This window comes from Schistocerca gregaria, chromosome 4, assembly GCF_023897955.1.
Source record: "Schistocerca gregaria isolate iqSchGreg1 chromosome 4, iqSchGreg1.2, whole genome shotgun sequence".
Lineage (NCBI taxonomy): Eukaryota > Metazoa > Arthropoda > Insecta > Orthoptera > Acrididae > Schistocerca > Schistocerca gregaria.
Genome location: NC_064923.1, coordinates 775842483 through 775869363, shown reverse-complemented (window position 1 = coordinate 775869363; position 26881 = coordinate 775842483). Strand labels below are relative to the sequence as shown.

General features: G+C 45.0%; 1 protein-coding gene across 1 annotated transcript in view; it reads left to right on the top strand.

Moving 5' to 3' along the window:
- The first annotated feature begins 318 nt into the window (after positions 1 to 318).
- Positions 319 to 26881, top strand: part of LOC126267932 (discoidin domain-containing receptor 2-like) — a 737095-nt gene continuing 710532 nt past the window's right edge. Inside the window, exon 1 of the mRNA XM_049973242.1 lies at positions 319 to 445. The gene's annotated coding sequence lies outside the window, so the exon portion shown is untranslated. The remainder of the gene's footprint in view (positions 446 to 26881) is intronic.

Below are 26881 nucleotides of genomic sequence, written 5' to 3'. Positions count from 1 at the left end.
ATTTTTGTTTAATATTTAATCTTCGTTCGAAATATTTTCTTTTAATATATGCGAAAACAAATAAAGCGGTTAAAACTGCAAACATTTTTTCGCGGAATATGAAAACAGGTGCGCGGTGAAAATATTTATCGGTTTAGCTGGAATATTTTAGGGGCGTTCCCAGGCGGCAGCTGAGACCGGCCCACGTGCGGCAGGCAGTCGGAGGGCCAGCCGGGCATCGAGCGCAGCGGGTGCGCGGCCCGGCCGCCAGAGCGCAGCAGGCGCGCTGGGCGCCGCTGGCGAGGGGCCGCGAAGGCAGTGCTGCGTGAGGCGCCGCGCCTGACGGACCGCTTCCCGCGCCGCGACTGCAGGCGCAGCGCACAGTGCCGAACCACTTGTTGTGCTCGCGCCCGCCCGCCTACGCTGCTCTGCGGCTCGCCCGCCGGATACCGCTCGCAAGCAGAACGTAAATATACCCTCTCTCTGAAAACACTGCCTCAACCACGACCCTACATATTTTCCTTTTTTTAATTCACTTACTATGTTCTCATTTTCCTTGTTAGCATCAAGTTTTTAGTTATTCATTCAATTTATGGAAACGTAGCTTTATTTCTATGCAAACAATCCTTTTTTATTTGTCATAATATTGGGATAAATATTTTGCCCTTCCTAATTTTGTTTTTAATCTTCTGATGCAGATAATAGAACCTTACGCAAACTCTGTAGTTCTCACCTATATTTCACAAATGCAGCAATCTATTCTTCAGGTGTGTGAAATGCACATCTCTTGTATTAGCTGATTGTACTTCACCTCAAACTGAGAATCTATACATAAAATTTCCCATAATAGCCTGAAAGCGGTCTTTCAGCCATGGACCGTAACAGTTTGTAATTTACATTGACGTCTCGTTTGTAGGGGCAGAATAGAGACGAAGGTACTAAAATATTTCAATGTTTGCAGTATGCATCTTAGCGAAACAAGGCGAGGATTAAGCTACGTAAGTGGTCTATCCAAATCGGTTAACAATAATATCTGCATCATTATCCGATGTTTACGTGGTAAAACAGATTAAGTGGCATAGAGTTTCTAATCTCATCGCCAAAACGTTTCCAATGTTCCTTCTGCATCAATCTGTTTCTTTTAATGCACGCAGGGTTTTCAGTGCCAAGGTAGATACAACTGGTATGTGCATCAAGCACGCAAAAATGAAATCATCTTTTATCTATTTATCAGATTCACTGATTCTTAAACGATTTGTGAAATATCTCAGGTTTCCAACTCCCACTATATATGCCGTTTAAAAATTAACGAAAATGTCGTTACCTTTAGAGTTATTTATAATTAATTCGAGCATTTGCACCTAAATAAATTGTTTTATACCAACTTTCGTTTCCCTAGTCTTTTTTATATATATCTTTCCTTAAAGTATACTAACTAAAGAATTTCGTTGTCGGCAATTTCATTTTCGTGGAACTGGTTAAACTATATGTACAGAGCGGTCTTCCGTAACACAAATACTGAAAATGTGCGATAAACGATGTAAAAATCGATTTTAGGTAAACGGTATTACGTAAATATCCTGAGCTGATATGCTGAAGAATCTTTCTTTCCAGCGTACTTTTTAATGACAATCAGAGTTCCGTAATTGTACAATGATTTATTGGTTGTGAATTTCCTGTAGTTTTTTTTTAATAAGTCAGCATTCTCTGCAAATAATGAGATCGCAGTCTGCCAACGGAATGCATTTCTATCTCCGGTATACCATGTTTGCTTGGAAACGGGGGGATACCCGACCATGATGACAACCTTGGCCTTCATTTTGAACTACTCGGAAGATTAATATTGCGACATACGTCATTCGAAAAACTGAATTTTTTTCATCGTGTTGCTTTTCCTCTGAATGTGTCTTATTTACTGCTAACAAATGGGACTCAGCTTTACTTGAGGAACAATGGTTACTAGAAAAGCTCACGGCAGATATTCGGCTCAAGATATTTAATATACAGCTGATTTGCTTGTTATCTTTTAGCAAGTGCATTTTTTTTTGTATCTCATACCGTCAGATAGTCGAATTATCGTTGCGTGGGATAAAACTGATAAGATTTAACTCGAAAGCTGCTTTGATGTGTCCATTGGTAATTAATGTGTATATTCAAAAACGTTTATAAAATAGTGAAACATAATGTTGGTACTAATCCTAAGATTTACTGCGACAACTGCAGCTTCCAAACAAAACAACGAAATTACGTCAACAATCTATTGCTTTCTGAGACTATTTTTAATATTTTACGGACTAGTTTAGAGAATATAAATTCTCAACACTGAGGAAAGTGAACGGAACAAATAAGTTAATTCAGTTCAGATGAGGGTCATTATCTTCACAGTTACAATAACGCTGGTGTAGTAGGCAGTCGACACTTTCAAATAACTGTGATTAAATTGCGCCAGTAGTGACCTACAAGCCGTTTTAATCACACTGCAACACCGCTGAGCCACCTCTTTTGTGATTGTGCAGCTGACGAGGCTTCCACAAAATATATTTTCTCTTCGAAACGTTTTCTCGTAGGTTTAGGGTACCTCAGAACCGTCACGCTACGAACATCACTAGCAGAGATGATGCTTGATTGGAGCACAGATTAAAGTACTTTACAGCTATGATAGTTCCGCAAAAGTTGTGTAAAGAATACTGTTAGTGGCTGGTCTTATCACGATGCAAATATTACTCACGTTAATTTCAGAACTCAATAAAAAACACTGCGTGAAAGGCCGCTTATTCGGGAAGTAATTTCCATTTCTATGATAAGCATAAAGATTATTTCTCCACTGTTCTGTTTATGTTCATTTTTTAGCGAATGTTTACTTTAGAAACCTCATTAAAATAACTTGCTAAAGGTATAGTTTACATAAAAAAATCTGAAAGAGTACAGTGTTGAAGTGGTATTTACGTGTTTCACAATTTTTATATTTTATTGTTCTTGTTTACATCATTCGTTCTCAGTGGTACAGCACTGTCCTCGTGCCAATATAGTTCACTCGTTTGATAGAAATTGGCAAGGAATTGAATTTTTTTTTAAAAATTGAATTTTATCCACAGTGGATGCTGTTCAACTCCGTGACTGTTCCATTACAGCATGTCGAAAAATTCCACTACCAGTCACAATAAATAATTATTTATTCGTCACAATGCAGCTAAATATTAAAACACTGAAACATAAGCATGAAAATGATAATAGATGTGCAACTGAGTGGAGAAACTGTCACCACGGCATAATTACAAAAAGGATGCTTCATCTTTATGTAAGCATAGATATATTTTCGACAAATTCTGACTTGCCACTCAACAATTGTTCCACTTGTATCTGCCTAGTCACCAGAAAATAATTTTCCTTGTATTTAAACAGTGATCTCCAGCAATATAAACATGTACATTACTGTATAAACACCTGAGGATGTTCACAAGCCCGAAACAGGCCGTGTGACATCTTTTACTGTGACGGCTACGAGAATTTTTTTTACACCCTAATAAGTTAATGGTGTACTAAGTATGTGTAGTTAGCCTGAACGCAGATAACCGGCCACACAGTTACTAAAAGGTCTTCTGTAGAGAAAACGGTGGTTGTATAATTAGTTCAGCACTCGTTTATCTCCCACACTCGTGCAGGCCGCTTGTGGAGAGAGAAAGAGTCACACCTGTTAACGACCAGCTTGGCCCTTCAGTCTCTCCCCCTCCCCGCTGCTTTACTCAAGTGTCTCGATTAAGATTTCCGTCGTCGTTTTCAGCGTTTAGTTTTAATGGGACCCCCACGAAGCCGCTATACGACTGTTCCGGAGTTCCGCGGCCTTATGAAAGATATCCGGCTTCACGAGTGAACGGGCGAGCTGCCTCCCACAGTATATACGCCTTGATTTGCAGCTTCATACCTTATTGCATAGGTCTGAAGGCACAAATGAAGCTAATACTGAGAACTTCCTCCCCATAGCCACGCAACTGTTATTCATGTTATCATCGAGATAAGTTATCAATGTGTCTGAAAAACACTGCCGGCCGGAGAGGCCAAGCGGTTCTAGGCGCTTCAGTTCGGAACCGCGCGAGAGCAGCAGTCGCAGGTTCGAATCCTGCCTTGGGCATGGATTTGTGTGATGTCCTTAGGTTAGTTAGGCTTAAGTAGTTCTACGTCTAGGGGACTGATGACCTCCGATGTTAAGCCCCATAGTGTTCAGAGCCATATGAACGATTTTTTAAGAAACACTGAATTCTCGATGGTGATAGTTTGTAACGTCATCGTCCACACAATTTTTGCGATTTGAATAGACTTGAAAGAGTTAAAGCTGAACAACTAAAATATAACAATGCCCTAAAAACTATACGTGCTCTCTCTCTCTCTCTCTCTCTCTCTCTCTCTCTCTCTGTTTCTCGTCTCTATAATTTTAATTTTAAAGGGAGGTCGTTGAGGTTGAGGATGCTACAAATAGTTTCGGTTAAATTATTTACACATATGAAAATCGAAGAGTCGTTACCCATTATCTGAAGATGATGCTGTCAGAACATTCAGTAGACCTCAGACGCTGAAACTGCTGCTTTTGGCTGGGCAGCTTTGCTTTATATACACTCCTGGAAATGGAAAAAAGAACACATTGACACCGGCGTGTCAGACCCACCATACTTGCTCCGGACACTGCGAGAGGGCTGTACAAGCAATGATCACACGCACGGCACAGCGCACACACCAGGAACCGCGGTGTTGGCCGTCGAATGGCGCTAGCTGCGCAGCATTTGTGCACCGCCGCCGTCAGTGTCAGCCAGTTTGCCGTGGCATACGGAGCTCCATCGCAGTCTTTAACACTGGTAGCATGCCGCGACAGCGTGGACGTGAACCGTATGTGCAGTTGACGGACTTTGAGCGAGGGCGTATAGTGGGCATGCGGGAGGCCGGGTGGACGTACCGCCGAATTGCTCAACACGTGGGGCGTGAGGTCTCCACACTACAACGATGTTGTCGCCAGTGGTCGGCGGAAGGTGCACGTGCCCGTCGACCTGGGACCGGACCGCAGCGACGCACGGATGCACGCCAAGACCGTAGGATCCTACGCAGTGCCGTAGGGGACCGCACCGCCACTTCCCAGCAAATTAGGGACACTGTAGCTCCTGGGAAATCGCGCGAGGACCATTCGCAACAGTCTCCATGAAGCTGGGCTACGTTCCCGCACACCGTTAGGCCGTCTTCCGCTCACGCCCCAACATCGTGCAGCCCGCCTCCAGTGGTGTCGCGACAGGCGTGAATGGAGGGACGAATGGAGACGTGTCGTCTTCAGCGATGAGAGTCGCTTCTGCCTTGGTGCCAATGATTGTCGTATGCGTGTTTGGCGCCATGCAGGTGAGCGCCACAATCAGGACTGCATACGACCGAGGCACACAGGGCCAACACCCGGCATCATGGTGTGGGGAGCGATCTCCTACACTGGCCGTACACCTCTGGTGATCGTCGAGGGGACACTGAATAGTGCACGGTACATCCAAACCGTCATCGAAGCCATCGTTCTACCATTCCTAGACCGGCAAAGGAACTTGCTGTTCCAACAGGACAATGCACGTCCGCATGTATCCCGTGCCACCCAACGTGCTCTAGAAGGAGTAAGTCAACTACCCTGGCCAGCAAGATCTCCGGATCTGTCCCCCATTGAGCATGTTTGGGACTGGATGAAACGTTGTCTCACGCGGTCTGCACGTCCAGCACGAACGCTGGTCCAACTGAGGCGCCAGGTGGAAATGGCAAGGCAAGCCGTTCCACAGGACTACATCCAGCATCTCTACGATCGTCTCCATGGGAGAATAGCAGTCTGCATTGCTGCGAAAGGTGGATATACACTGTAATAGTGCCGACGTTGTGCATGCTCTGTTGCCTATGTCTATGTGCCTGTGGTTCTGTCAGTGTGATCAGGTGATGTATTTGACCCCAGGAATGTGTCAATAAAGTTTCCCCTTCATGGGACAACGAATTCACGGTGTTCTTATTTCAATTTCCAGGAGTGTATGTAGAGTACAGTTTTTCGACCGCCACAGGGATCACAGGCAAGGATATCCTCTAGGCGAAGTCTGAAGCTGAGTGTGAGTGGATGAAGCAGATCAGTACTCATATTACTTGCTCAGAGCACCACATAAGGACACTTTAATGAAATTTTTGAAAAATAGATTACATCATTTTTTTATTTTTTTCTAGTCAACAGCTGTGTGTTTAGAGATGTGGTAGTAGCCAGTTATCGTCATCGCAGAAACTTCGGTTTTTGAATATGACTGACGTGTCGTCTTTATAGAAACGTTCGTCCAGAAAGAGTCGGCACGGTGACTCAGGGTGTTCGGTCAGAGGGCTAGTTGCCCTCTGTAATAAAAAAAACTGAGTTAATGGATCAACGATGAACTGATACGAGTGTATTGCGACGTCCGCACCGAGCAGATACGACAAACCATAACGAACAAAATGAGACTAAAAAAAAAATAGCTGAGTGGTCAGCGTGACGGATTGCCGTCCTACAGGCCCGGGTTCGATTCCCGGCTGGGTCGGAGATTTTCTCCACTCAGGGATTGGCGGTCGTGTTGTCATCATCGTCATTTCATCCCCTTCCGGTGCGTAGGTCGCCCAGTGTGGCGTCGAATGTAATAAGACCTGTACCAAGGCGGCCGGACCTGCCTCGCAAGGGGCTTCCCGGTCAATGAAGCCAAACGCCCATTTCCATTTTATAGTAACAAGTTACACCTCAGAGAAGGCGTTAAAGAAGCAGCGATGTCGCAGCCGACCAGGGTACTTTTAAGCGGAAGCCTGACCACACCGAGTGACGTTACGCACCCCGTTACTGTGTGCCTGCCACCCCAACTCAAATATGGATCTGCAGGAGCATGCGCTCTCGTTTGCGCTTCCGTGAGTGAGAAGTACCAAACACTACTCCTGCGTCAGACGCACGGCATGATACAAGCTGAGGAGTGAAAACAGCTGAGTCGGCTGGTGCAGTAGCTGGAGCATATACGGCTGCACGCCGACTGCGTCACCTCATCTTCTGCGACGACTTTCGTGTCTGTAAGCACCGTGTATGGTCACTTTGTATGGAAGGTAGGCTGACATGCCATGCTGGTGTTGTGGAAAGAATTGCCAGCGGTGAAACCGACGACATAGAGTGAGGGAGCGCTGTTAGCGCAGAACCGTTCGTAGTTCACGACTCTGCACTTACACGTCGTGCGGTTTTTACAGTACTGGCCACTAAAATTGCTACACCACGCAGATGACGTGCTACACACTCGAAATTCAACCGACAGGAAGAAGATGCTGTGATATGCAAATGATTAGCTTTTCAGAGCATTCACACAAGGTTGGTGACGGTGGCAACACCTACGACGTGCTGACATGAGGAAAGTTTCCAACCGATTTCTCATACACAAACAGAAGTTGACCAGCGTTGCCTGGTGAAACGTTGCTGTCATGCCTCGTGTAAGAATGAGAAATGCGTACCATCACGTTTCCGACTTTGGTAAAGGTCGCATTGTAGCCTATAGAGATTGCGGTTTATCGTATCGCAACATTGCTGCTCGCGTTGGTCGAGATCCAATGACTGTTAGCAGAATATGGAATCGGTGGGATCAGGGGGGTAATACGAACGTCGTGCCGGATCCCAACAGCCTCGCATCACTAGCAGTCGAGACGACAGGCATCTCATCCGCATGGCTGTAACGGATCGTGCAGCCACGTCTCTATCCGTGAGTCAACAGATGGGGACGTTTGCAAGACAACAATCATCTGCACGAACAGGTCGACGACGTTTGCAGCAGCATGGACTATCATTTTGGAGGCCATCACAGACAGGAGCGCCTGCGTTGGTGTACTCAATGTCGAACCTTGGTGCACGAATCGCAAAACGTTATTTTTTCGGATGAATCCAGGTTTTGTTTACAGCATCATGATGGTCGCATCCGTGTTCGTCGACATCGCGGTGAATCCACAATGGAAGCGTGTATTCGTCATCGCCATACTGGCGTATCACCGGGCATGATGCTATGGGGTGCCACTGGTTACACGTCTCGGTCATGTCTTGTTCACATTGACGGCATTTTGAATAGTGAACGCTATATTTCAGATATGTTGCGAACCGTGGCTCTACCCTTCATTTGATCCATGAAAAACCCTACATTTCAGCAGGATAATGCACGACCGCATGTTGCAGGTCCTGTACGGGCCTTACTGGATACAGAAAATGATAGACTGCTGCCCTGGCCAGCACATTATCCAGATCTCTCACCAACTGAAAACGTCTGGTCAATGGTGGCCGAGCAACTGGATCGTCACAATACGCCAGTCACTACTCGTGATTAACTGTGGTATCGTGTTGAAGCTGCATGGGCAGCTGTACCTGTACATGCCATCCAAGCTCTGTTTGACTCAACGCCCAGGTGTATCAAAGCCTTTATTACGGCTTGAGGTGGTTGTTCTGGGTGCTGATTTCTCAGGATCTATATACCCAAATTGCGTGAAAATGTAATCACATGTCAGTTCTAGTATAATATATTTGTCCGATGAATGCATTTCTTCTCGGTGTAGCAATTTTAGTGGCCAGTAGTGTATTAAACGGCAGTTACTCACTGGGGTCCAGTGTGGGCAGTAATTATCGTATGGCGAAACTTGATAGATATTCTACTGCGCTAATTCAGAACCGATTTTCACGGAAAAAAAATCATTTCCACCATTTTCTAATGTGGCTTTGTACAGCATCTCTCCGGGATTTCCGGTGCGCTCATATTGAACGTACTGAGTAAGCGGTTGTTAATAACAAAATCAATACGATGACTCCATCGCTTGTTTCATACCTTCTGTGCACGCCGCACTCCTAATCCGTAACATATGGGAAGGGATCTATACGTTTTTGTTGCATTCACAGTGCCAGATTTCCACATAGTGACGAAAATTGGAGCTAAGTTTCGCTACAATAAAATAATTTCAGCCCACGCTTGACCTGTGTGAGTAGCTGCACTTGAGTTATAACCAACCGGTACTTACGATTGCCAAAGTCTCTCCATATGTCATTGTTTACCCACATACCTGGCGTGCGCTCATGCTCATCATATTGAAAGAGCCTGCACGCACACCAAAAACAGATCCAACGGCGTACGCTCTTAAAAACTCCTATATCCACCCATCTTGACCCAGTGACATCGTCAACTACGACTGCATTGGGTACGGGATGATCCACAATGGACTTCATCCGAATACAAACGTGCCTGGTCAGGTGAATCACGTTACTCTGTTGTACCAGGTCTCCTTTGTGTCCAGCTGCGCCGTGATCCAATCAAACAGCGGCTCGTCACAGCGGCTCGCACAGGAAAAATTCAGAAATTAGTGGTAAGGACTATGTGACCAAACTGCAGAGGTCATCGTTACCTAGGCTTTCACGCTACTTAATCTAACTTAAACTAACTCACGCTAAGGACAACACACACACACACACACACACACACACACACACACACACCGCTCGAGGGAGGAGTCGAAACTCCGACGGGGGAGCCGCGCGAACTGTGGCAAGGCGTTTTAGACCACGCGGCTTAGGATATTGGATAAGATCTGTGCGCACGTGTAGTACCACCCTGAAACGTACCAGGAGATCGTGGAATTCACGCCGCGCAGAATCGTTCCTCTACTGTGTTCGAAAGGTGCCCGAGTGAGCTGTTAATGGTTCAAATGGCTCTGAGCACTATGGAACTTAACATCTGAGGTCATCAGTCCCCTAGAACTTAGAACTAGTTAAACCTAACTAACCTAAGGACATCACACACATCCATGCCCGAAGCAGCATTCGAATCTGCGACCGTAGCGGCAGCGCGGTCCAGACTGTAGTGCTTAGAAGCGCTCGGCCACTCCGGCCGGCTATGAAGCGTATTTGATTATTTTTCTTATTTTAATAATTTAACGTTCATGCAGCTTTAAATATTTCTAAAAGCCAACAAGTAAATGGAACGCAAGTACACGGAAGGCAACTCCTTCCCAGACGAGAGCAGATTCAGTCTGGACGCACTCCCATATAGCGATAGGTGGGAATACGTAAAGTACCTAGGAGCATTATCTAACATGATAGTCTTGATGGAGCAGCTGTCACGGTGTGGGGAGAAGCAATACTGCACTGACGTCCCGACGTTCTGACCTTCCAACATGGTACCATCGCCAGTCAAGGTTATCGTGACACTGTACTCCACCACCACTCGCATCTTTTCCTGGGTGTGTTTGCCCCTGACTTCATTTCTATGGATGACAATGCGCGACCTCATTGAACAGTCCAGGTAGAGTAGCTATAGGAACGGGAGGAAATTTAATGAATGTAGATACCTACACGTTAATACAATCAAGCATGTGTGGGATGCGTTCGGGAAACGTATTGTAATACGTCCACGTGCACCAAGCAGTTGTCAACGCATTTGTGAAGGAGTGGAACGCCCCACCACGAGACTTCGTGGCCAACCTTGTGGCCGGCGAGGGAGCACGATGCAGAGCAACAACTGCAGTCAGACTAACTATTGTCTGTTAATAAAAGCATCCGTCTCATTTCACATTTGTTTCACTTACCTTCTGTACTGTAGAGCAGCATTTCCCTCTGGGTATGGGCCACGTTTCATCGAGGTATGTTAGTTACTCGGCAGTGTCCCATAATACTCAAGTTATTCAGAGCAGGGTACGGTACCGCATGCGCAGTGAGCAGTGTTCGTCCAGAGCAGTGGGCCAGTTCATGTGTTTGTTCCGGAAGGGAAGGCCGACAAACGCTGGCCCTCTGTCCGCCGGTCGGCGGTGACAGCATCGAGGCATAGTCGCTGCAGTCTTTCATAAACTGTTTTACAGAAACTATTGGGTAAAAAAATTATTTTTACTCTACTTGCCGCTTTATATGTCAGGTTCATTATGATTAGGCATCATTTCGTTAATGTTCATAGTTTTTGTGATATTTATGTGGAAGAAAAACAGTGCGCGAAATTCGAAAAAGTTTCCAGTGAAAAATAGGGGTCGCTATTACTTTGCGTGTGCTGCATATTGCATGATATGTTGCAGCGTAGGAAATTTAGCTGATATATACTATTTTTTTTAGGCTTGGGTGCAAATCTGTCACCAAGCTCCAGAAAATTGATGTGACGTCGCGCACGCATTTGCTGCAGCGCCGAGACAGCAGTACAACCAGAGAGATACATCCACAAAATTCGTCATATTTCGTGAACGGTTCCACGTATCGAAACGAGATTCTGGCAAATGACAGCAGGTAAAGAGGAAAGCTGCTGTGCGGTTATTATGCAAAACGTCATCATCTACAGTTTGATTCCACAAACTACAGACTTTTTCGATGAAGTAATGTATTTTTTAAAGGTCATCAATAGCTGGTGAAACCATAAATGATGAGAGCTTTAGAACAACATAATTGAAAACATGGCAAGTTTATTTTGTACCAAGGATTTCCTTTTCCATAAGCTACTGACTTTACTTTTCGTCAGTTCCGTACTTAATGAACTTAGTAAACGACTGTTTCAGAATTCTCCGCACCACAAGTTAGTGACGTGAAAGTCCGCTGTGCTTTGGCAAAAGAAGCAGGTTTTAACATGACAGCAGGGGAAACGTGTTTTACTCAGAATTCGCCCCTTCATGACACTTCTCTTGAAGGTTACAAATGGTTAGCAAGCCAGGTGAAAACAGATCGCCGAATTTTCGGTGGAATTCCTTTTAGATAGTGACCAAAGCAGAGGTGACAGAACTTATAGAATGGTCACAATGCAAGTGTGGCCGTGGAAAAGTCCCGGTTAATATTTAAAAAAAAATGAGTCTAGGGTTCAGTTTAGAACGCCGCTTCTCCCCCAGCGCTCCGCATTTCCCCTACAACGTCTGCCATTACCCTACACCACTACCACTCTCCTAGGCGTGCCCTGCCGCCTGTGGGCCACGATATTGTGAGGTGACGTTACTTCTGGTTTTACATTTTGCACAACATTGTATTACACAGATTATGAAAAAAGTGGCGGTGAGGAAAAACTGAGTGTAGTGACCAATGTCCGAGAACGTCATACAACGGCGTTACCGAATGTCGATATTGGCGTTTCGTCACACTTATTAATAAGATACCATCGCACTAGGTAAGAAATACATTAGTGCGTTAATCTAATTGTAACCCTTTCTTGATGTAGCAGTTCATACATAAACAGTGTTATTAATACTACTTGAGCTGTAATGAATCGCCATATAAAATAAAATTCTTTTTCACCGACATGATTATACCGTTATGGGATTTTTTTTAACCTCTTACTCAATATTGTTTCGACCACAGGGACCTTCAAGACTTGACGGAATTCTCCTGCACGGCAAATCGGCCATCACTTTCAGTAGTGTGGAATGGTCTGCTGGCAAGAACCCTACTGCAGAGACTTGGGACCAGCTGAAGTTTGCGGTGCATCGTCGCAGGAACTCTCCCAGCACACGAACGTCCTCATGAGGCCGTCTGCCAGCAGGAAAGACCGAAAGCGATGTAACGAGTTCAAAACTGTGCTCCGGACAGGGAATTGAATCTGGACCTTTCCCTTTCGCGGACAAGTACTATACCGCCCGACCTATCCAAGCGTAATTCACGAACCGTCCTAGCAGCTTTTCTTCCGTCACTTTATCTCCTTCCTTTCAGACTTCACAGAAGTTCCCCGGCAGCGCGGTCTAGGCCGCTTTGTCACGGTCCACGCGGCTCCCCTCGTCGTAGGTTCGAGTCCTCCCTCGGGCATGGGTGTGTGTGTTGTCCTTAGCGTAAGTTAGTTTAAGTTAGATTAAGTAGTGCGTAAGCTTAGGGACTGATGAGCTCAGAAGTTTGGTCCCATAAGAAAGTACCACAAATTTCCAAATTCTCGTGCACATTTGCGGGACTAGCAATACTGAAACGAATAATATGCGAAGGACTGGCTTAGCACAATGTGAGCGAATCGTGACTCTTATTTGGATAGCTCAGCCGGTAGAGCACTTGTCCGGGATAGAACAGCCCCGGCTCGGCAGACACTTTGGAGGTTTGAGACCAGCGACACTCGGCTCCAGAGTCAAAATTATGGTAATTCCATCTGTATAGTGGTGTATCTGATTTATTAGTGTTTAAGGAAACACAGTGTGACAGTCCGAATAGTGTACGTATAAACTGCCATATCGGGACTTGGACCCTCTTGTTCTTTCTTCTTCTTCTTCTCCTCCTCCTCCTCTTCCTTTTCCTCCTCCTCCTCCTCCTCCTCCTCCTCCTTCTTCTTCTTTGTCTATGGAGCCTGAATTTGTTGCAAGTGTCGTGGCAATTTAATTGACAATTGGTAGATGGGTGCCCTTCACGACGGCTCACATCAGGAGATGTATATAACTAACTAAAACCAGTATCGTGTTTCATATCTATGGCGACAGCAACAAGGAGGCAAAAATAACATTTTAATATTCTGTCGGCCACAGAGAGAGAGAGAGAGAGAGAGAGAGAGAGAGAGAGAGAGAAATATCACCACGTGCAAAGTGATGCGTTGAAAACGGACCGCAACGTTTTCATAATCCCCAGGTCAGTGGCCTGCAGTAAAACCATCACACCAACGCAATGGAAGATAAAATCTGTAACATTTGTTCGATGTACCCTGTACAGTGGCTTCCTGACTGCATGTGTAGATACAGAAGTGCTGTAGCGAAACCAACGAAAATTTAAATCTGGATCAATTAACAGAAATCTGAACACTCAAATACGTGAAGGCATCACGTTAATTCTTGTGCAGCGTAATAACGTTGCTTCGATGGACAAAATATTGAAAGAAAGTAATGGCATATCTGCCAAAAAGAAGAAAACTGGGTTGCCAAGTTTAAAGCCATCAACCGAGTGACGTGTCGCGAAAACTGTGTCACTACCCTCATTTATTTGGAATGAACATTTCTTCCAACAACACAGTTTGAGTCATGCATCATCTGGAAAGCTGCAGTTATCGAGCTCTTCTTCGTAGGTGTGTCCTCCACAGCGTATTTACGAGGGGAGGAGGATGGGATTCATCAGGTGGCCTAAAATTTTGATTTTTAATATGTAATTGGAATTTGTTAAACTAAACCAAATTGGACAAAATTATAATTTCAAAATAACTGTGCCAAGGTAATGGCATGCCGAGGAAAGACAGGGGCGATCAAAAATAGCGATTTAAAACAAAATCATCTAGAAAGTACGTCATTTAAACTACATGAGCTGCGACGTTTGCTTTATGTGAGATAAATGTATAAACAATAAAACAGTGAAATTCCTGGGTGTCTATGAAATAATAAAAGGACATGAAACAAGACAACAAAAGAAACTCAACTGAAATTCTGCAAAACACACGTTGCTCCAGGAACGCATAGGCAGATGCCTAAAAAAAGTTTTGCAGATACTAGTATACCCAAAAGCTAGTTTTGTTCTGGTTGAAATTTTAAAGCAACAGTCACTCATCATTCTGCAAATGGTGCTAAAACAAGGTAGGACATTGATAAAGTATAGAGGGATAATTCTTTTTGCTGCGATGGATTGAGAACAACGCTGCAACAGTCCACTCTGAGGTGCTGTAAATTTACGGTAACAACGGACTATCATGTCATACAGTAATTATGTGGGGCAGACGCTTCCCTCTTGAGCGAACAGGACTGAATTACGAAGAACGAAGTGGTAGGCCGCCTCTCCGTCAAGAACGGGGAATCCCAAATGTCTTACACGAAATTTTGAAGGTGACAGAGGTCGCCGATCTGTGAGTTCCGCAACTGTTCGCACCCATTCAGAAGTTACGCCAAGCCGAGGCGTTGATGCAGGAGCTGCGGCAGGCCTGTCTAGATGACCTGTCCAGCAGCCAGCTCGCCACGTACGAGTGCTGGGCGTGTCACTATGATCTCGAGACGGAGGATTGACGCAAGCAATGGAAACAGGTGGATTCACCAGCGCCGAAAAAGGCGAACAATCAACTGTCTTCGAGTAAGGTGTTGCTGGGTGTCTTATGGGACTGCCCTGGTACGGTGCTAGTAGATTCAGCTCTGAAGGGGCAACTCGTGACCGGAGCATACTACAGAATTTCCAAGGAGGTCACGCCAGGCTGTCAGCTTGAAGCTTCGTGAGAAGCTGTCCGGTTAGGGGTTGGAACATACACTGTATTCGAACATTATGAAGTACCTCGAAGGAAATGATTTACTGACACATAGTCAGCACGGATTTAAAAAATACCGTTCTTGTGGAGCACAGCTAGCTCTTTATACTCATGAAGTAATGAGTACTATCCACAGGGGATGTCACACTTACTCTATATTTTCAGATTTTCAAAATGCTTTCGACACCGTTCCTCATAAGCGTCTTCTAACCAATCTGTGTGCCTATGGAATATCCTCTCTGTTGTGCGACTGTATTCGTGATTTCCTGTCAGAAAGGTGACAGCTCGTAGTAACAGACGGAAAGTCATCGAGTAAAACAGAAGTAAAATCCGGCGTTCCCCAGGGAAGTGTTACAGGCCCTCTATTGTTCCTGATCTATATTAACGACATGGCAGACAATCTGAGTAGCCCTCCTAGATTATTTTTAGATGGCTCTGAGCACTATGGGACTCAACTGCTGTGGTCATTAGTCCCCTAGAACTTAGAACTACTTAAACCTAACTAACCTAAGGACATCACACACATCCATGCCCGACGCAGGATTCGAACCTGCGACCGTAGCAGTCGCACGGCTCCGGACTGCGCGCCTAGAACCGCGAGACCACCGCGGCCGGCTATTTGTAGATGATGCTGTCATTTACCGTCTTGTAAAGTTATCAGATAACCAAAATAAATTACAGAATGATTTAGATAAGATATCTGTGTGGTGCGAAGAGTGGCAATTGACCCTGAATAAAGAAAATGAGTACTAACAGAAATTCACCACATTTCGATTACGCGATAAGTCATACAAAAATGAGTGCTGTAAGTTCAACAAAATATTTACGGATTACAATTACAAATAACCTAAATTGGAATGATCATATAGATAATGTTGTGGGTAGAGCAAAGCAAAGACTGCGACTCATTGGCAGAACAGTTAGAAGGTGCAACAGGTCTACTAAAGAGACAGCTTACACCATGCTTGTCCGCCTATTATGGAGTACTGCTGTGCAGTGTGGGATGATATTGAAAAAGTACAAAGAAGAGCTGCTCGTTTAGTATTATAGCGAAATAGGGGAGATAGTGCCACAGACATGATACGTGAATTGCAGTGGCAATCATTAAAACCAAAGCTTTTTTCGTTGCGACGGGATCTTCTCATGAAATTCCGGTTATCAGTTTCTGTTGGCACCGAGCAACAAGGGGAGAAATGATCATCACGATAAAATAAGTAAAATCAGGTATCGCAGAGAAAAATTGAGGTGCCAGTTTTTCCCGTGCCCCGTTAGTGAGTGGAACGGTAGAGAGACAACTTGAAGGTGGTTCATTGAACCCTCTGCCAGGCACTTTATTGTGAATAGCAGAGTAATTGTGTGGCTGTTGGTGCAGGGAGTGTCAATTGACGTTCAACACAACATATATGAATGACGGCTATTCGGAAAGTTAGGAACTATAGGTACCGAAACTGAAACCACAGTGAAAATCAAAATTGTTTTATTTGCAACGGTTAGCTACACCTTCCAGCTACTTCTCTACACAGTCTTAGACATATGTAGTAGCGTTGTACCAACTTCTCAGTTCCCTCGTTATAGAAGACAGCCCCAGCGCTTTTTGACAATTTTCTGCTCTGGACTGTAGCTCGTTGTCTGTGTCAAAATATCGTCTTCATAGCCAACGGTTCATTTGAGCAGAGATGAACCTCTGGGGTAGCCAATTACGGGCTGTATTGTGGGTGATCAAACACTTCCCATCGAAAACGCTGCAGGAGAGTCTTCATTGCCCTGCAGAGTGCGGCCGAGAATTGTCGTGTAGAAGGAACCGCATGAGAGTTATGTGGATTGCATAGCTTCAGGCGAGATCTTTCGCCGGGCTCTCATACGTAGCAGGAGGCGCTAATTTCTAGCCATCTTTACGTTCTCACTGTGAGCTCAGCACTGAAAAGAGCGACATGATGCGATCGACAGGCTTACCTGCGGTAGCGTTCTCGCTTCCCGCGCCCGGGTTCCCGGGTTCGATTCCCGGCGGGGGTAGGGATTTGCTCTGCCTCGTGATGGCTGGATGATGTGTGTTGTCCTTAGGTTAGTTAGGTTTAAGTAGCTCTAAGTTCTAGGGGACTGATGACCATAGATGTTAAGTCCCATAGTGCTCAGAGCCATTTGAACCATTTGACAGGCTTCCTTGACACAGTGCCCAACTCATCTGTGCAAAGCTGCATCCGGTTTTATATGTGGGTAGTATCTGTTCCCGAAAAGACAGATACCATTGATGACAGTGCAGCTTCTATAGAATGGAATCATAATTAAATCGCCACCCTAGCTGCAAATAGGCGTTGGTATACATCATTTCGAACATGTTGAAAATGTGTGCCCCGACTGGGACTCGAACTCGCGATCTCCTGCTAACGTGGCAGACGCCCTATCCATCTCAGCCACCGAGGGACATATAAGCAGGAGATCCTGGATTCGAGTCCTGGTCAGGGCACACATTTTCAACACGTGCCCAATGATGTATATCAACGCCTGTTTGCTGTTAGGGTGTCGATTTATTTATCATTTCATCAGATTTTCACTGTATTTTCCATTTCGCGACCTATCGTTCCTTACTTTCCGAATAACCCTAGTACGACAAGACTTGTATGATTGTGCAATTGCAGAATGATCACTGGAACCAGTTACTTCCACAAAATAGCTAAGTATAAATCTTACTCCACTCCATTAGGCCACCTGGTACAGCAATAGTATGTGGAATACTTGAATTAAAGATAGTCTTGGTGCATCTTCAGACTACCTAAAAAAATTTATTTTAGAACATATCAAAAACCCTAAAACGGCTCTGTACTAGACTGAGGGGCTCATCGAATCAGATGGACCTGTCGAGACCTTTTCCTTTTCCAACATTTTAAAAACTATAAAATTAGCACAAAGGCGTTTTTCTTGAGAACAGCACTTTGCTTCATAGTAAAAACAAAACTGTACTAGAGAATGCGACTCAGTGGCCTTTTTCTGCGGGTTCTGGTGTGTTTCAGCTACGCAGAGTCCCTTATTTTTTAGCATGACTTTGTTACATTTTTAAAAATGTAGTTGTTATGATTTTTCTCTTAAGGCAGAAGAATTAGGAGCTTTATCGTAATATATGGCTACAGTAGACGGAGTGGATCCTGCTGCTGTCTATCGCCTCTTGCATTGTCTGCCATGTTTGGTGGTCATTGGCGAGTGAGATACGTGCTGTCACTCTCCCCCCACTGGGAACAGCCTTCACGTGGCAGTCAGCTCGCCGGCAGTGCTTGCATCACGTGCTGCTGGGGCGGCGTGGTGGACTCTGACAGCTGACAGAGAGGCTGGGGCAAGCCCGACTCCATCCTCTCTGTTCGTGTTGCAGTGTTTTAGTATTTCGATGGCTTCTCTCTGACCTTGCATTTTAGCAAATCCGGCTGATCGGCAAGTATGCTTGTTTCGTAAAATTTTATTCCGACTCCGCATTGTTACTTGCGTCTGGCCACTGCTCTTTGCTGTCTTGCCCTAGATGAATGTAGCACTCATGTAGCCGTATTATATCAAGCTTAGATTATCATATCTAGTTTAGATTGCATCTAACGTAGGGGAGAACTTCAATGCAGAAAAAACCTGGACAGGTGCATAATTCTTTCTGTAAGTTTAATAAACGCAAGAGATATACATAACAGACACTTTAGTCTCCAATAATATGTTCTCCTTTACTGCTTACAACAGTCTTCCAACACTGGGATAACTTCCCGATTCCGCGACTGTGCAGATCATGTGGTTTCGAACCGAAGTACTCGTCTAGCCATGTTCTGGGCGCGTCTTCATGCGGGAAGTAAATTTCTATTTCGGTAGGGAACGGAAAAGGTGAAAATCTGAGAGCGCAAGGTCAGGTGAATAGGGTGGGTCCGGAATGACTTCCCAACCCAATATAGCTCATTGTCAGTCTAGAATAAAGCGGGCCGGTGTAATCGTGGAACAGCATCATTTCTAGCAGCCTTCCTGGTTGTTCTTGGACTGCGTCCACAAGACGTCTCGGTTGTTGACGGTATATGTCAGTAGTGATGGCTACACTTCGCGGAAGCAATTCGTAGTACACGACACCGTCGGTGTTTCACCAGATGGACACCATTATCTTCTCTGGATGTGTGCACGTCCTTCTAAGGGGATTCGTTGGTTTATTTGATGTCAATCATGCCTTTCTTTTCCGTATGTGAGCTTAAAGATACAATTTCTCGTCACCAGCAACAATACAATTATTGCTCACAAGCCATTGAAATCTGACATTTTGGCTTAGAGCATACGGTACGCGTACCTAAGATTTTTGAACCTTCCACATTGCATGGAAATGTCTCACAGTGGTGTAATAATCACAGTTCATAACAACTGCCACTTCTCGGGTTCAGTGACGTGGATCGTAGTGGATTAATGCATTTAAACGACCTTAATCAAACCCCAGACGTCTGCCTGTACATGGAGTCTCAGTAACATCAAACCATCCTCTGTAAGTGGGGATAAGACGGCAAACGGGCTGACTTGGAACAGGAAAAGCACCACAGGAAAATTTTAGTTTCCACTGTCTATACTTTTTATAAAGAAAGTCATAATACTTTGTCAGCATCACCAGGAAGGATTCACGATACACACTCATAGCAGTGGAGATTCAAAATACAGAAAAATAATTTTTTTTTACATATAAAATTTCATCATTTTGTCACTTACTATTGGCTGCATTTGTTGCTATAGGTACACTTTTCCTCATAAGTAAGAGAAATTCTCCTATGAATTTCGCACAGCACCGTACCTATATCTGTTTGAAACTCTAGAATTTTCCATATCATTTAAAAACTGCGGTAAAAATTGAGATAATTAACTATAAAATTTGAGTTTTTCTAAACATGAAGTTAAAAATTTTACAGCTCATTCATTTTGTCATAAATTAAACAAATTCTATTGTTTAATTCACACGTAAGTATATCTGTGCAATATTTGTCGAAGAATCTCTCTTACTTATATAGAAACGTGTACTTATAGCAAGAAATGCCACGAATTATTAAACTTCACATGTAAAAAATTTTATTTTGTTATGATTTTGAGCTTTCACTGCTATGAGTGCGAATCCTGAATAATTCCTGGTCATGCTGACAACCTTTTTGTGAATTTATTTGTAAAAGTATAGACAGTGGACCTGAAAATGTCGCTTGGTGGCTCTCCTGCACAACGTCGGCCCGTTTGCCGCCCTACCCCTTTAAAAGATAAAGCCATTTTTTGGCTGCGCTTGTGCAATGCCATTATCCTGACACATGTCACAAATGTTGCACCTCTATTGGACTCAGACAAAAGAATACTGCATTATGTTTTCTCCACAGCTCCAGACAGTATCCCCAAATGAGAAAATGATAATGTGTGAAGTCAAGTAACAGCAGGGAACTTGAAATGAAAAACGACAATCGATAAAGAAACACAACCTGCCAGTGTAGCCGACAGCGTTAATGCTGGACTCGTGTAGGCGCACCAGACCCATATCGAATCCTCCCGGCGGATTACCGACGACAGCCGGTATTTCGGCCACCCAGGATGTGGTTTTTAGGTGGTTTTCCACATCCCGCTAGATGACTACTGGGCTGGTCGCTACGTACCACCTCAGTTACACGACTCGGAGACTTTTGAACATATTCGCACTGTTTCATGGCTTACACTAAATGCAGACTGTTGTGGTACACTACTTATACCCCAGGGGGGGGGGGGGGGTATGGAGTGGCAGCAGGAAGGGCATCCGGCCACCATCTGCAACTAACACTGCCAAATCCGTATTAACGTGGCCGACCCCACGTTGGCGTGCGACAAGGCCCAAAGAAAGAAAGAAAGAAAAGCTGCCGTAATACCAACATGCAAAACAAAAACGCTGATGATGATGTGGACTTCAGTCCTGAGACTGGTTTGATGCAGCTCTCCATGCTACTCTATCCTGTGCAAGCTTCATCTCCCAGTACCTAGTGCAACCTACATCCTTCTGAATCTGCTTTATGTATTTATCTCTTGATCTCCCTCTACGACTTTTACCCTCCACGCTGCCCTCCAATACTAAATTGGTGATCCCTTGATGGCTCAGAACATATCCTACCAACCTATCCCTTCTTCTAGTCAAGTTGTACCACAAACTTCTCTTCTCCACAATCCTATTCAATACCTTCTCATTATTTATATGATGTACCCATCTAATTTTCAGCATTCTTCTGGAGCACCACATTTCGAAAGCTTCTATTCTCTTCTTGTTCAAACTAGTTATCGCCAATGTTTCACTTCCATGCATGGCTACACTCCATGCAAATACTTTCAGAAACGGCTTCCTGACACTTAAATCTATACTAGATGTTAACAAATTTCTCTTCTTCAGAAACGCTTTCCTTGCCATTACCAGTCTACATTTTATATCCTCTCTACTTCGGCCATCATCAGTTATTTTGCTCTCCAAATAGTAGAACTCCTTCGCTACTTTAAGTGTCTCATTTCCTAATCTGATTCCGTCAGCATCACCAGGCTTAATTCGGCTACATTCCATTATCCTCGTATTGATTTTGTTGGTGTTCATCTTATATCCTGCTTTCAAGACACTATCCATTCCGTTCAACCGCCCTTCCAAGTCCTTTGCTGTCTCTGACAGAATTACAATGTCATCGGCGAACCTTAAAATTTTTATTTCTTCCCCGTGGATTTTAATACCTACTCGGAATTTTTCTTTTGTTGCCTTCACTACATGCTCAATACACAGATTGAATAACGCTACGAACCTAAATTTCCAACCTAGTAATAGGGACCAAGTTACTGAGTGTAGCTGTGGAAGGCACAGAAGGGTCTATTCGCTAGGAGCCGAGTGCTGCTGCAACACAGAGCCAGGAGAGATAGGGAGAGGGGAAGCGCCCACAGAGCCCGCCGACTGCGGATTCCAGGACTGGAGGGAGGTGAAGGGCCGTCGGCGGGTGCAGCCAGCGCCGGCCCGCGGCTGAGGGTCTGCAGAGAGTCGGGAGCGACCGGCCGGTGTCTGCGGTGCCGCGTAGAGAGCGGAACGGGGCATGGCGTGGCGGGGCAGGGCAGAGCAGAGCAGAGCAGAGCAGAGCAGAGCGAGGTATTGATTGCGAGCGGCCAGTGGGGGCCGGCAGCCTCACCTGGCGGGCCGCCGCCGCCGCCGCCGCCGCCGCCGCCGCCACTTGCCGCGGCCTCCGCCACCCACACACCCACACACCCACACACACTCTCGGAGAGCACCGGCTGCCACGGCATTCCACCGTGCGGCCGGCAGCGTGCGCAGCTTTTGTCACCGGACACTCACTCCCTGACAGCACTCGCGTCTGCCGAGTTCACCAGACGTCCTGTGTCGAGGAAGAGGGTTATTCACCTGCACCTGCTTTGTCCACTTCCTCTTTCAGTCACATGTACATAAGGACGTGCGCCGGTATTGCAAATAGAGAACAGGCCCTACTTTGATAACATGACGAACTTGAGCTCAGGATATCTCAGACAGTAAAATCTAAATTTCGTCTACTCTTCAGCTTGTTTACTGTGCCGGTTTAATTTCGCAACTCGTACTTAATCGTCAAGGTTTCATTGGTGCCACTCTATATCGCCCTTTATTGCTATGTCAACAAGCAAGAAACGCGTGTTTCTCTTGGTTAAAATGGTCTTTATAGTCTAATCTGCTGCATATGACACGAGTAAAATCTAAATTTCGTCTACTCTTCATTCAACAGCGTGTTTACTGTGCCGGTATAATTTCGCAACTGCTACTTAAGCGTCAGTGTTTCATTGGTACTACTGTATATCGACCTTCATTCCTGTGTCAACAAGCAAAAAGCGCGTGTTTCTCTTGGTGTTTATTGTCTAATCTGCTGCATACGATAAGTCATCGTATAACTTTGTGTAAACTACATGGCTGACCATTATGAAATGACTCTAGGTGTCGCCAATCTTGTTCAAAATCGCAGAATCTTTGTCGAATTTCCAGCTCAGAGTAAATAGAGGGAAAAGAAGAACGGCTTACCCCAGTATTCTAGAATATTTATACCACCGGCTTCCGGTGGCCAGATGGTACCAGAAGCTTCATATATGCGGGTGATCGAGCTATTACCACGCGCGCAATCCAGTTTGCGAGTCTAGATAAAAAATTATCTCAAACCCTGTCGGACCTGACTGACTGATAGCTGGCCGGTCTGACCGAGCGATTATAGGCGCTTCAGTCTGAGACCACGCGATAGCAACGGTCGTTGGTTCGAATCCTGCCTCGGGCAAGGATGTGTGTGATGTCCTTAGGTTAGTTAGGTTTAAGTAGTTCTAAGTTATAGGGGACTGATGACCTCAGATGTAAAGTCCCATAGTGCTCAGAGCCATTTGAACGCATTAACTGCTACAGAGAACATCCAACTCAAGCCGTCATTCTAAGAAACATAAACTGTTCAAGGGATTTGCAAGTAGTTTCGGAGGACGTCCGGTTATAACACTAACCAACATCTAAGTACTTACGAATAACAATGCGTCAGACTGTAAAATGTAAACCTTCGCTGGGGAACAGTCACAGTTAATAAAATGTTCTGGGCTATTCTGCCGTGCTCGAACGAATTTCGCCTTAGAACCCAACGATTCGTCCCCATCTGAGGATGACATTTTCAAGGGGCATCGTACTACTCCGAATGCCTGCTTCACACCCTGGTTCACTAGGGAATGAGACGTTCGAAGTAGATACCATCCAGCTTGAAAATTTCCCCCGCAGATGGTGACGAAACGTTGGGTTTTAGTGTAAATTCCATTTGACCACGTCACAATAGCCCGGATGAATCCAGGTTCTGTTTACAGCATCATGATGGTCGCATCCGTGTTTGGCGACATCGCGGTGAACGCACATTGGAAACGTATATTCGTCATCACCATACTGGCGTATCACCCAGCGTGATGATATGGAGTGCCATTGGTTACACGTCTCCGTCACCTCCTGTTCGCGTTGACGGTGCTTTGAACAGTGGACGCTACATTTCAAATGTGTTACGACCCGTGGCTCTACCATTCATTCGTGCCCTGCGAAACCCTACATTTCAGCAGGATAATGCACGACCGCGTGTTGCAGGTCTTGTACGGACCTTTCTGGACACAGAAAATGTTCGACTGCTGTCCTGGCCAGCACATTCTCCAGATCTCTCAACAATTGAAAACGTCTGGTCAATGGTGGCCTAGCAACTGACTCGTCTCAATACGCCAGTCACTACTCTTGATGAACTGTGGTATCGTGTTGGAGCTGCATGGGCAGCTCTACCTGTACACGCCATCCATGTTCTGTTTGACTCAATGCCCAGGCGTATCAAGGCCGTTATTACGGCCAGAGGAGGTTCTTCTGCGTACTGCTTTCTCAGGATCTATGCACCAAAATTGCGTGAAAATTTAATCACATGTCAGTTCTAATATAATATACTTGTCCAATGAATGCCCGTTTATCATCTACATTTCTTCTTGGTGCAGCAATTTTAATGGCCAGTAGTGTAAAATATTCCGCGCTGTTATGCCGTGGTAGAACGTGTTTCACCTTAAAATCCGACGTTTCGTCCCCACCTGCGGAGGACATTTTCAAGGAGGATCGTAGTACTTTGAGTGCCCGCTTCCCACCCTGGCTCACCAGCGAGGTGAAATCCATTCGTCCACGGCACAACAGCCCGGAACATTGTGTGAATGGGCAGATTGTCACTCCCATAAAGCACATCAAACAGAAAGGGTGAGGTAGAAATAACATGCTCTGGAAACTCACTGCAACCAAATGGAGTACACTACCAGAGACGGTGAGAGTTACTCCGAGGTACTCTGCCGCAGAGCACGCTTGCCCTCTTTGGTACGGATGCAGTCGTGTTAAAGAATTCGGCACTCCTGTGAATGAAACACGTTGACTCATCGCTGGGTGGTTGACGCCAATACCACGTGATAAAAGTTTAATGTTAGGTGTTAATTGCTGTATCTGGTATTACAAAGCAATTCGGGTACATGAACGAGAGTGAAAACACTTGCCGCACAGGCGCATCCACTTTATGCATATCAACATGTCCACCAACCTCTGAGATCTAGGAAAACCTCAACGGGCGTCCCCAGTGTGGATCATTAAAGTTATGAAAACAGGGAAACAGTCCCCTTGCCAGCTGGATACTACCAATCCAATATCACCCCTCCTCCCTTCCCCGCCATCCCCAGAACGTGAAGAACACTGTTCTACCTGGAAATGGTTAAAAAGACTTTGCATTCGTATAGGAGAATGCAGAATGAATACGTTAAATGGGGCTTACGAAGCCATTCTAGGCTCAGCGAATGCGCCAAAGATCAAACCACAGCTCACTTCAGCAATTCCAGCATGTGTACTTTGAGATACGCGATGGAGGACATGATACAAATAACCACTGATCCCCTTCCTGGCAAAATTCTGAACGGAAGCTCTTTGTTATGTTTTGTCTTTAATTATCAATATGTAATGCAGTTTCCGTTTTTATTAATTTTTGCTTCGCATACGAATAAATGAATAAGTGGCAATATAGGAAATTCTGGTGGAATATGTATATAAATTTGTAGAAGATTTTATTTATTTCCGTCAAAAGTTATATACATTTCGAGGTCGTTCCGTAAAAGCTGAAGCCGTCAAGCCAAACGTACAATGGACGAGAGAAAATGCTGCTGACCTAACGATCAATACATTTCATTCGTTTCTTTCATCTCTTCGATTTTGCCAAGTGTAGCCACTATGGCTGTAATGAAACTTCGGATATTTCCTTCCTGTGTTTATTATTTGTTGAAGGGCACTAGAATCGTTGTAGAATCTTTTTAAGGATAACTTCACCAGACAAATTGTTAGCCGTCCCTCTAAGAAGAGTACACTGGTCGCTTTGTAGCGTTGTGCACCACGTGATCCACTGACAACACAAGGCATAGCAGTGAAGTGGAGGCTAATTCGACATTCGTTTGTATGTAATCACCACAGGAATATGGGTCGACGTGGAGGCATGGCAGAAACGAGCCATGGGGTGTCCGTGTCCATGAACATACCGTGAACCAATCCTTCCTGTTTCTTTGTGAGTCAATGTGCACTGTACAACGTGTGTACAAGGAATGGTGTTCCACTCGCAGTCATGTAACGCGCATCAAGAACAATGGGAGTAGGAAGGCTCTGGCCGACATTGAGTGGAGACGGGTGTCATGCCTTGTCAGTGTAGTCCGGTTTCATACCGGACTGGACTTGCTGGTGCCAGTCAATGCAAGTCCATCTCCATCACCTCCCGAGCGAAGTTTCCGAAGTGAGCTGCAAGCTGTAAGCACTTGGGGGTCGGGTGCCTCGTAAAAGGCTCAAAGCCGCACATACAGCTGCATGTCTCCAGTGGGCCAAACAGCACAGGAATTGGGCAGTATCTGGCTGGAGGCTTCCGTCGAGTCGCGATTTTTCCTCTTTGGAACTGACGCAAACCTCTACACCAGCGGTGACCAGACTTACCAACTGACGGAGTACTTTCACCGTCCTTGTGCGTTGGTGGAACATCTTGTGTATATTTTAAGGTTTATGTAACTTTAAAAATAAGAAAACCTTTCTTGTTTATTGATTTCTTCAGTTTTAAATAATAATACCGAAATCGTAAGAGATTAAAAACATAATAATTAGTATAGTCGAAATGGCAAATGACGAAACATGTTATTGTTCTGAGGAATACAGTTTGGGGAACCCTGCTCTACATCTCTGTCTCCCTGTCTCT